Here is a 12,331-nt window from a genome sequence, read left to right as displayed (position 1 = left end):
ATGAATTTTTAACAAAGCTTAAAGGTAAATTTTAGGTAATTTTACAGTTGTGTTTTGAAACTTATAGACATTTTGTCTAGTGTAGGGCCATACTGTACAGTCTCTTTACTAAGTCTTGGCAGTCACTTGAGAGTCACTTAACTTCTGTCTTTTTTTTTCTCATGTCTATCTGGCAGGGAGAGTCATAATTTGAAGTTAAAGACTGTAGGTGATTAATATATATTTTTGAAAGATGAGGCTGAATTCAAATCAATAACCCTGATATTTGTAGTAAAGATCTCTTATGTTTAATTACTGATTTAACACTTAATTGAAAAAATCCACGTTAATGACCAGAAGTTACGCTGAGGACTGGTGAATGAATAAGATGTTATTATCTAGCAAAAACAAACAGCTGCATGTGGTAAATCCAGGGAAATCGTAATAGAATAAGTGATGGAACTCATTGGTCTAATGGTTTCTGACAGCCAAATTGTCATAGTGGCATAGTCACAGAAAAAATTATGCATGGAAAATCATGGGTTTTAATAACAATTCCTGGATAATGGAACTCATTGAAATTAAGAAAAATTGGGGTGGATGTAGTGGCTGAAGTAGTAAAGATTCTATTTAGAAAACACAAGTCCCAGAATTCAACCCCCAGTTTTGATTTAAAAGAAAAGAAAGAAAGTTTCAGAAAAAAATTATCTCTAGAATTTGGAGCTCAAGAGAAATAAGGAAACTCTGAAGCACATTTGTTTACAGGAAATCTCTCTGTTCATTCTCTCTATATAAGTTTGTCATTTGTTTGATTTATCTTGCTTCTCTGCTCACTGCTTATTTGTTGCTGAGATGATTATTCCTAGGAGATTTTTAGAAGTTCTAGTGGCATTAATTCCTCCAGAATTAAATATTTCATCTCTTTCAGGTTGGCCCCTTGTTTGATAATTTAAGAATCATCTTCTTTTACAAACATTACAGAAAGGTTTTTCATTTTAAAATATCTATTATTAAAGATAATAAAATAAATTATTAAAATGTATTATTTGAAAGCGAAATGTGGTTTATTTCATAAGAAAGTTCACAGTAAAGAAAAATTTTAAACATGTTTTAAAACATATGTCACTGATTAAATTTAAACACTAAAAAACACTAAATATTTGAATAAACCTGTTTAATGAGTCTTTCAGTATTTACTTCCGGTTAATTGTAGAACTTGGTGGATTTTTGTATCAATGAAAGTAAATATTGTTCTCTACTGACCATCATGTTCCAGCTTGGCTGATCCACTTCTGTAGATGGAACTAGGCTCAAGAAGGACTGCCAATATTTTGCTGAAAAGTTTGGAATACAAAGTAATGGGTTCATGATATATGGCATCAAAAACTTGTGGAAATACTTCAGGGTAGTGCTTTTTTTTCCATGTAAGACTAATAACTTGAAAGCTAATTGCAAATTAACAAAAGACTCTTTCTGAAATCATTTTTTTCCCAAAGGTATCTTTTAGTGTACTTTGAAGCAAATCTAATTAGATTTTTAACTGGTCAATTAAGTATATATCTACCTATAGATAGATACTGATATCTAAAAAGATAAGCATTTATTATCTATGATAGTTACAGATAGAAATAGATACAGACCAATTAAGTAAATAGATATTATGATATGGATATAGGTATTATCCTATATTACCTATATTCTATACTGCATAAAACTCATATTTTACAAGCACCAATTAGTTTTACAAAAGGTTTCACTTTAACATGTCCATTTATGTATACAATGCATCCTTTTTTTTACTCCTATGCAATCTTAATTTTTCTTATTTGACAGAAACAGAATTTCTCTGACTGTAAATAAATGATTGTACAAATAACCCAATCACATCATTAGTAAATAAAGTAAATGAATAAAGTAAATAAGTAAATTCAGTAAATAAATCATTGTACAAATAACATAATCACATCATTAGAGGACCAGCTTCACATAAGAAAGCACCAAGTCCATTCGTGGTTCATGCTCCAAAATACTGAGGAGTAATTCTCCACTGTTTTCAGTAATCTCAATATATATTTTAATCATTGTAAATATTTTTATTCACAGCTAGTGGTATCTAGGAAAGGTATTTAGGAAAATACCTTTTATTTATGTCTAATATGCAATGCATGTTGATTATATTCACTCTATCTGCCATTGACCCTCCTCCCACTTACGCTTCCAAAGCTAGTTTCATCAAGTTGCTTTATTCCATTTTCACACATGTACGTAAAATATTTAGACTATATTTCCCTCCTTCCACAATGACTCTAGATCAGTTCTATTTTAATATTCCTTTTATAAAATATTCAGAGTTTATTTTTGTTTGATTTATTTTGTAGTCTGCAAATAAATTTCCTAAATTTTTTTGCTAAAATGAATATTAATTGTCCAGTGATACCATAATATTTTACATATTCATATACTGTTCTTTCATCTGAATGATTTTGTATATATGTGTGTATATGTATTCACATATATGAATAGAAGTATATATAAATGTGTGTATGTTAATACATAGAGATATATGTTATTTTAGATATGATACTGTACAAGTTTAAGCACATTAAATATAATTCTCATGTTCCTTTTGGCTATAGGACATTCTGAAAAAAATGCCTGAGACAATAAGGACTTGGTAAAAGAAACCTCTAGATTCTCTGCAAATACTTAGCATCCTCTTTCTTTGCAATAAAGTTACTGGGATTTATAAATATAAATTAGTAAAATGAATAACCTGGAAATAAAGGAAAATTTCTCCTATTTTCCTTCAACTCATCACACTTTAGACTTTATATTATTTTAAAAAGTTTTTTGTGAAAACACTGTACAGAGGGGTTACAGTTACATGAGCAAAGTAATGAGTACATTTGTTATCAAGCATTGTGGCCTCCTCCTTTGTTTTTCCCCTACCATCCCTTCCCTCCCACCTCCTCAACTAAACTTCTCCCATCCCCCAACCTCTCCCACCCTCGCCTAAATTGTAAAGTTTGTTTTCAACATAGTGCCTTTCACATCTCATTGTTACCATGGGTCAACCTGTATCCTTATTTAAACATTTTCTTTTTTCCCTTCCCCTCCCCCAATTATACTCATATTAAATACAATGAAAACAGGGGTTATACCCTGGGGGAGGAACATACAAAGCAACAAAATAACACATGGTACCTTATAAATACTTTAGAAACAATGGCAAGCAAGAAAATAAAAAAACACTTCACTTAACTTTATCTTATCTGGTCATATGTACATAGCTTTTGACCTTTTCTGTTTGTCCCAGACTTATACTAGTTATTGAAAATAAGGGAAACCACGGGACCTATCTTTCTTTAGGCCTGGCTTACTTCACTTAATACAATTTTTTTCCCAGCCTTTCCATTTCCTAACAAATGAGGCAATGCCATTCTTTCTAATGGAGGCATAGAATTCCAGTGTGTGTGTGTGTGTGTGTGTGTGTGTGTGTGTGTGTGTGTGTGTGTGTGTGTGTGTGTGTGTGTGTGTGTGTGTGTGTGTGTGTGTGTGTGTTTCACATTTTCTTGATCCATTCATCTACTGAGGGGCATCTGGATTGGCTCCCTATCTTAGCTAGGGTAAATAATGCTGCAGTAAACATAGTTGTGCTGCTGGCTTTAGTATGGTCTTGTTTGTGATCATTTGGATAAATGCCCAAAAGTGGGATTGCTGGGTCATAGGGGACCTCTCTGTGGAGTCTTTTGATGAACCGCCATACTGCTTTCCAAAGTGGTTGAACAAGTTTACACTCCCACCAACAATGCAGTGAGGCCCTATCCCCCCCTGCATTTGTTGTTGTTAGAGACTTGATTATAGCCATTCTAACTGGGGTGAGGTAGAATCTCAATGTTGTTTTGCTTTTTTGTTTTTTTTTTAATTTTATTTTATTTTATTTGTGAACATACTGTACAGAGGAGTTACAATTACATGGGCAGGATAACGCGTACATTTCTTACCAAGCATTGCAGCCTCCTCCTTTGTTGCATTTCTTTTATGGCTAGAGAGGTTGAGCATTTCTTCATGTGTCTATTAGCCATTCTCATTTCCTCTTCAGAGAAGTTTCTCTTAAGTACTTAGTACTTATTTATTAGGCAGTTGTTTCTCTGAGGATTTGTTGTTGGGTGATTTAATTTTTTGAGTTCCAAATATATTTTAGATATCCAAACCTCATTCTTCTAGGAAATAGAAGAGGCAATCCAAAAATTCATATGGAACAATAAAAGACCCCAAATAGCAAAAACAATCCTTAACAGAAAGATCAGTATTGGAGGAATATCAATACCAAATTTCAAACTCTACTACAAAGCCATAGTATTCAAAACAGCTTGGTACTGGCACAAGAAGAGACCTTAGGACCAATGGAGTAGAATTGAAAACCCAGAAATGAACCCACACACCTATAGCCATCTAATCTTCAATAAGGGAGCTAAAAAAATAGAATGGAAGAAATACAGCCTCTTCAGTAAATGGTGCTGGCAAAATTGGTTAAACACCTGTAGAAAACTAAAGCTAGATCCTTATATATCACCCTGCACCAGAATCAACTGCAAATGGATCAAAAACCTCGGAGTCAAAGCAGACACTCTGAAAACATTACAGGACAGAATAGGAGAAACCTTAGATCTCCTTGGCACAGGTCGAAATTTTCTTAATAGAGACCAGAAACACAACAAATCAAAGAAACTTTGGACAAATGGGATTGAATGAAGCTGCAGAGCTTCTGCATGGCAAAGGACGTAGCTAGAAAGATCAAGAGAAAACCCACGGATTGGGAGAAGATCTTCACTAGCCATACAATGGATAATAGTCTAAAATATTTTATTTTTTTATAAATTTTATTTACAATTTTTCCATTCCCAACTTTCCTTCTTCCAATGTTGTATAGTTCATTTCCAACATAGTGTCTAGTGGGTTTTACTGCTGAATTGGTTCACCTTTTGTCCCACAGTTTCTCTGCTTTCCCTTCCCCTAACCAAATCAGATAAACTTATATACAAGACAAAGGTTAAGGGAATAAAAAACAGGGACAGAATAAACCAAAGAGAAAAAGAAAAAAAAAGAAAGAGTGAATGAAAAAAATGCAAACTGTGTAATAAAAAAACCTCTTCCATTTCTTGAAGTTCATTTCAATAAGAATCATTTTATTTGATCTCAGGTGCATAGTTATTGGGCCTCCTGAGAATATCCTTCTTTGTTCTCAATGTGTGATTATTTAGATTGCTGTTTAATTAATTATGTCCAGGTGTAAATAAATCTGCAAGTGAACTTTAGACATTAGTTCAAGATCATCTCAGAGAAGATTTTATTTCAGAGAAACATTTCTTTTAAAATATTTTCCAGGAGCTCAAAGGCATATCTCCACAAAACTTTCCTATTGTCTGTTCCTTGACATTTCCAATAAATTAGCATAAGATATATTTTAGTTACTCATGGAGAAATCTTTTTTTAATTTTAATTTTAATTTTTTGTGAACATACTGTACAGAGGGGTTACAATTACATGGGCAAGATAATGAGTACATTTCTTATCAAGCATTGCAGCCTCCTTCATGGAGAAATCTTAAAGCATATGAAGAGATATCCTTTCTCTTCTAATTTCTTGCAGACTGCTTTGTTTGTGTATTTTGATATTTATTTGACAAAGAAAATGTCTCATATCAATTTCTGACAATGAAATATGTCTCCTGGAAAAAGATGAAAGCAGAGAATAATATTAAAAAATAACATAAAATATTTTTTCAAATAAGGTAGAACAATGCAAAGGGTGACATTGACCTAGAAGCATTGTACTCATAATTTATAGAATTATAACCTCTGTGAAACTACTAAATAATAATATTATTAATAATTCTCAAGACTAATATATGGCAAAGATTTTGAGATCTTGACCTTACCTCTTGAACCAGACAGTGTTCCCAATGCTTAGCGTGTAAAGGAGAGAGGAAAAGACTGCACACCTTGACAATAAAATTAAATTAAATTAAAAATGTATATAATTATGTAATTTATCATGCAAAAAAGAAAATTAGACTGCATTCTAAATTTCAGTTATGTCTTTTGTTTCCTTTGAAAATTAAAAAAAATAGTCATATTGTCTTTTGCCCTTAGAAGGGCTAGAATTCTGTGAGAAATCCTGCTTCATCTAATTGTTCTGGGTGTATTGGAAATAATATCAATCTAAGTCACTATAAGATCCACACAAAGTGCTTTATCAATATACCAAACTTTACCAAATGGTAATGCTTATCACTTCCCCTGAGCTCTTTCTCCTACTAAAGAGATGATTAATCATTAATGTTCAAACCTCATACCTTTAGAATTACTAATTATTTTTGAAAGAAGGAATATGCACTCTGAATAAAAAAGAAACAAAAGTAGAGCCTGTGATATTATCTCCAAGGCTTTTTTCACTATTCAGCCAGGATCTGAGGTGACTGGCTCTGGGCAGTTTTTACCATTTCTTTCCTGATGCCAGACTTCCAGTCATTTTTATCCACTGTGCCCATGAATATAAGTGTGATGGCCTCAAAATCAAAATCTGAGCATATATCATTTACCTCTCCACAAAAGCTTTTGTGGTTCCCTATTCCTGTGAGAATAAAGTCTAAATTAAGTTACAACTAACAAGGCCCTTTATTATGGAGTAAAACTTATCAGAGCTCTGAAAATTGAAGGAAGATATTTATCCTCTCCATCCATCAACTTCATCTTAAAATGAAAATAATCTTCGAATTTTTCTGTGACTAATTTAGCTATGAAGAATAAATGAGTTAAGATAAGTTGAGTGCTTAGAACACTACTTGGCACACAATAAACACAATTGTTACCATTGCTTCCTAGATTCAACTTACTAACATAATTGCACAATACTCTCTGAACAAACCCCATAGTTATCATGAACAGCGATCACCACACTGCTGCAGAACACTAGAACTTGTTATTTCTGTTTAAATGTGCTTTGATAGCTGATATCCAACATTATTTTCACTTAAATATGTGCAGGTGGCTTACTAATCATGGGGAGGTATGATGAGTTTTCCATTTATGGGTGGTATATGAATAGCCTTTATAAAATAAACACGTAAGTAGAAATTTAAATTTTTATTTTTAATAGAGAGAGAGAGAGAGAGAAAGAGAGAGAGAGAGAAAGAGAGAGAGAGAGAGAGAGTGTGTGTGTGTGTGTTGTGTGCTGCTCCTGGAGCTTGAACTCAGGGTCTAGGAGCTGTCTGTGAGCTATTGTTGTTCAGGGCTAGTGCCCTACTACTTGAGCCACAGTGCCACTTCCATCTTTTTCTGAGTAATTTATTGGAGACAAGAGTCTCATGGACTTTGCTGCCCAGGCTGCCTTTCAACCTTAATTCTCAAATCTCAGCCTCCTAAGTAGCCAGGATTATAGGCATGAGCCACCAGTACTTGTTTTGCTGCTGCTGTTTGTTTTATGCTTTTTCAATCTTATAGTACTTTGGACCTATTCAACTCTCAGCAGATTTTTATTTAATCATAAAGGTGATGTACAGAGGGGTTACAGTTACATAAGTAAGGTAATGAGAATATTTCTTTTTGAACAGTGTTACCCTTTCCCTCTTTCTCCCATCCAAGTACTAACCAGGCCCGACCCTGCTTAGCTTCCAAGATCAGAGGAGATCGGGTGCGTTCAGGGTGGTATGGCTGTAGACTACCCTTTCCCTCTTTCTTTCCTGCTTTCCCTCCCCCTAACTCCCCTTGCCACACCCAAAAATTTTAAAGTTCATTTACAACATATACCTAGTGAATATAATTGCTGAATTGGTTCATTCTTTGTCCCCTTCCCACCATTTCTGTGATTCCCCTTCCATTCCTCAAATCAGATAAACTTATATACAAGACAAAAGGTATCAAAATTAAAAAAATAAACAGTGACAACAGGGAATAAACCAAAGGGAGGAAAAGGAAAAAGGAGTATCTGCAAACAGTACACTAAAAAAAAAACCTCTTGTTTCTTTATCCTGGAGTTATTTTGATTAGCATCTTTTATATGGTCATATGTACAAACCTATTGTGATCCTCTTCTAAGACTATTCTAAACATATACTAATTATTACAAATGAGGGAAACCATGGAGCCTAAGTTTCTTTGGATCTGGCTTACTTCACTTAATGTGATTTTTTTCCCAAGTGTTTCCATTTCTTTATGGATGGGGCAAAGTCATTCTTTCTGATGGAAGCATAGAATTCCATTGTGTATAAATACCACATTTTCTTGATCCAGTCATCTACTGAGGAGCATCTGGGTTAGGAACAAGCAGATTTTTATAATATGAGGAAAACACTAAAATAAAAAACTAAAATGAGAAGCTTTTGTATCAACAAATATTTTTCAGAAGCTAGACATCTACAGGCTCTTTACAATAAAAAATATTTTTAACAATAAGAAAAAATAGAATACTGCAAAAGAAGTCAGCGGCATTAAGTGGGGTAAAAAATGACTACATTTCTCTCAATGTTTCACTTCTTGCAAATTCACAGAATCCTCCTAATATTTAGATGGACCACGGTGTCCCAGAATACAAGTTGCACTGCACAGCATACCTCATAGCAACACAAAAGGAGACCTGTGAGCCCTGACTGATGGAATGTTAACACAGTTATTTTTTTAAATGTCTCCTACTTCTAGATGAGGATACCTTGCTAGAACTGAAGCCTTCATCTCATTCCATGAGATTACATTGGGAATGAAAGTCTTTGCAGATAATAAAAAGACAAAGGAACACCTTAATAATGCAAAGGATGGTACTAAGAATGGGAAAATTTATGGACTATAAAGCTTTGAGATTCTCCCCTATGAATATATTATCATAGCCAAGAAGAATGTCCAATTAAGCCTTCTTGGAACTTTAAGATGCTTTAGTTCTGAGCCATGTTTCTATAATAACACTCTGTAGATGAAGCTTTACTTGCCCTGGTTGAATGCTAATGTTCCTTTTTTTTTAGAGAAGAAAATTGTGCCAATCAGACTTGAATTTTTCTAGAACACGTAAGTGATTTAAGAAAAGACTAATAGACGAATGTATATCATTTGTAGCACTTTAAGAAATCAATTTTTTTCAGAAATCCTTCCAATGTGACATTAAATGAAAAGGCACATAAACACTGTAAAAATAAGAGAATAAGAACTTAATGGAAACAATGATTTGAATGAGACCAGTAACTGATGAGCATTTTATGAGTGACAACATTGACAAACCCAGAAGAGTTAGATAACTTGGGTAATAAATCACTCAATATTTCTGCAGTGTAGTAATCTAGCTGTCACTCATCGAATGACGAAGGGAGGGGGTCTTGAAAAGGCACACACCTGCAAGAAACTAGGTAAGTTATATATCTCTGATATATAGTTAAGAATACATGTTACAACGATCAGATACTAATGACAACAGAAAAGGAGCTTAAAGATACATTCACTAAATCTTAGAAGAAAGGATTGAGCTAAATCATTGGAGGGTAAGATGTATAAAAGTAATGGAGCAAGAGAAAAAGGTGATATTACAACTCAGAGAAAATAAAAATGAAACAGTATATCCCACTCCATCAGTTTCAATCCAGATTTGTCAAAACTGTGGCCTCAAATAAGATATCTAGCAACTTAACTGCAATATAAAATAATAATAGGAAAAACTAATGATAAATGTTAAGTACTTATTATCTTCCAGTAATAGTGTGTTTGAGTGTGTGTGTGTGTGTGTGTGTGTGTGTGTGTGTGTATGTATGTGTGTGTGTGTGTTGGTACTGGAGCTTGAACTCAAGAATCTAGTTGTATGTATGTATGTATGTGTGTGTGTGTTGGGACTGGAGCTTGAACTCAAGAATCTAGACTCTGTACTTCAGTTATTTTGTTCAAGGCTGGTGCTTTTCCCCTGGAGCCACAGATCGACTTCTGGCATGTAAGTGATTAATAGCAGATGAGTACCACTGACTTTCCTGCTCAGGCTGGCTTCAAACTTCAATCTTCACATCTTAGCCTATTGTGTAGCTAGGATTATAGTCACGAGCCACTCATATATACCAAACATATCTTCACAAAGCCTTTGAGCGCATGAAATAAAGACAAAGAAATGTCAAAAAATTGTACAAATGTATATTGCTACTTAAGAGTGCCACAGTGATTCAAATAAGGCATTCAATAAATGGAAGCACTTATTTTTATTTGACATACATTTTAAACCATCTGAAATCATTGAGTGAAATATGCTCTCAAATTGAATTAACTTTATAAACTCATGACACTTTTATTCTAGGTTGAGATTAATGTAATGCATCTTCATTAGTGTGGTACACACTCATACATACATATCAGTTGTATATATACATGAGTTTGGATCCGTGTGGCTATAAAACTTGTTTAAAGATGATCTAGAGCAAGTTACATGAAAATAAAAGACTAAAATTTCTGTTGGTCCTGAATTTGTGTTCTATTTTAAATGACTAGATATATTAACCAAGATCAATGTTGTACTTCTGTGTCTATCTGATAAAAATGAGTCATTTATTAAATGCAGTTGAATGAATTACCAATAATTCAAATAAACTATAGTCAAAACCTGCTATGAAAAAATTACCAAGTGTTTAAACAAAAGCAGTATTTGAAATATATATCTATATCTACATATCTACAGATAGATATATAGATATATATGGTCTGTATCCTTTAAGTCAGAACAATCCGTGTGATGTGTCATCATCACAGATTATCCATAATTTTGATATTTGGAATTATTTACCACGCCCACTCTCTTGTGTTTTTTGTACCCGCTATAGTATTTTGTCATTTTTAGCAAAATGAACTAGACAGAGCAATATAAAGAAATTCAATGAAACAACCTAAACTGTGTAGAGAATATTTATGAAAGCAAAGTAATCTTAGGTACTAGGGTTTGAACTCACAGCTAGACAGGTACTCAGTCACTTTTACCACATCTTAAGCTTTTTGCTCTGGTAATTTTTAATTGGTACTTGTTTCTTAGCCTGAGCAGATCTGGACTATGCTTCCCACTGACAGGTAGGTCAGTAGGTCAGTTTCACCACACACAGCTTTTTCTGTTGACATGGGGAGAGGGGATGTCTAGAGGACTTCTTGCCAAGGCTGGCATGAAAACAAGATGGTCCTGATCTTACCTTCCTGAATAGTTAGGATTCCAAGGCATAGGCAACACACCTACCTTTTAGCAGTCTTTTTAGCAGTCTACTTTATTAACATTCAAGTTTTATTTCTAACAAAAATAAAAATTATCACTAAAACACTTTTTCATACTAAAGGCAAAAATATCATTTTCTAGAAATGTTGATCACTTGAGGACAGAAAATAGGTTCTTTATTATTGAGATCTAAAATTTGAGTATCTCCCCATAGCTATTTATAATTTAGAATCTTTTAAAATTTAGAATCTTTTCTATCAGAACCCCTTTAGGAGCCTGTCCACTTTATACTTCTCTCATACAGTTACTTAAAGTTTCCATTGCAACATAATATTTGAAATTCCAAGTGTCATAAGTTCATGAACTAAAGCCTGCAACATGTTCTTATGTGACTCATGAAAGGCTCATCTTTCCCCCACCTTTTGATATGTCAAATGATATTCATCCCCTTACCAGGATTACCTTGTTCTGGAACACATTCCTCACCAATTTGGGATGACTCTATGATTGTGAAATTTTTATATAGTTGTGCTTTTACCATAATTTTGACTTTTTTATTCTTTCAAAACTAAGCTATCTATGGGTGAATATCACATCTTCTTTTTCTTTGCCTTCTTTGGAACTCATGGTGTAAAACAAGGAAATGGTTCCATATCAATGCCTTACTTCTCAATTCCTCAACATAACTCTCTTTTACTTCTGTCATTCCTGGTCCTAAACTAGAAGGATTAACTGATATGAGCATTTATTTTGTGGAAAAAGATGCTACTTAGATTGAATGCGGTTAGTTGCTATAGCATGATGTAATTATCTGTTTATGTGATTGGAAGAAAGACCATAGACTGTCAGCCATACAGAATAAATATATCCCTGTGGCCAATGACTTTTATAGCAACGACTCAGAATTCTTGTACGTATAAGTACAATTACCTTCTCATCTAGCCTGTTAATCCATTGTTATGACCTCAGAAATAGATGAATTTATGTTGTCCTTTAATATATTTCCTACTAAAATCTAGTGCTCACCAACCTTCACAGTGACTTTGGGAAACCAATTTAATAAATGATGATATTCTTCCTGCTAGGATTTTTTGAACCAGTATGAAATTATCTTTAATTTTTTAATACAGTGCTT

This window comes from Dipodomys merriami, unplaced genomic scaffold (genome assembly GCF_024711535.1).
Source record: "Dipodomys merriami isolate MVZ:Mamm:240054 unplaced genomic scaffold, mDipMer1.0.p SCAF_5, whole genome shotgun sequence".
Taxonomy (NCBI): Eukaryota; Metazoa; Chordata; class Mammalia; order Rodentia; family Heteromyidae; genus Dipodomys; species Dipodomys merriami.
The sequence above is the reverse complement of the archived record's forward strand: the minus strand, read 5'-3'. Positions refer to the sequence as shown.